The sequence below is a fragment of the Palaemon carinicauda genome, chromosome 36, assembly GCF_036898095.1.
Source record: "Palaemon carinicauda isolate YSFRI2023 chromosome 36, ASM3689809v2, whole genome shotgun sequence".
Taxonomy (NCBI): Eukaryota; Metazoa; Arthropoda; class Malacostraca; order Decapoda; family Palaemonidae; genus Palaemon; species Palaemon carinicauda.
This window is the reverse complement of record NC_090760.1, coordinates 40,239,351-40,239,689: the sequence shown is the minus strand read 5'-3', so window position 1 is coordinate 40,239,689 and position 339 is coordinate 40,239,351.

Here is a 339-nt window from a genome sequence, read left to right as displayed (position 1 = left end):
TTGGATGCGATATCCCTTAGAACCAAAAGATACGAAACAACATTCACCTGCAAACGTATTTAGGAAAACATTTTGGATGCGTTATCTCTTAAAATTAAAAGTTACGAAACAACATTAACCTGACAATGTATTCAGATAAACCTAGAAGGAAATGTTAGGAGGTCATTGCGTGAGGCTGCTGAGCAGTATGTTAATAATATACAAAACATTCAAGTACAAGAGACTCTCTAATTGCACGTCGAAGTGGAAAGACCAGAAAGGACGAGTCTCCCCTGAAGATGATACTGGCAGACCTTGGGATCGAAGAGGAGCAAAAACAAGAAGAAGAAGAAGCAGCAG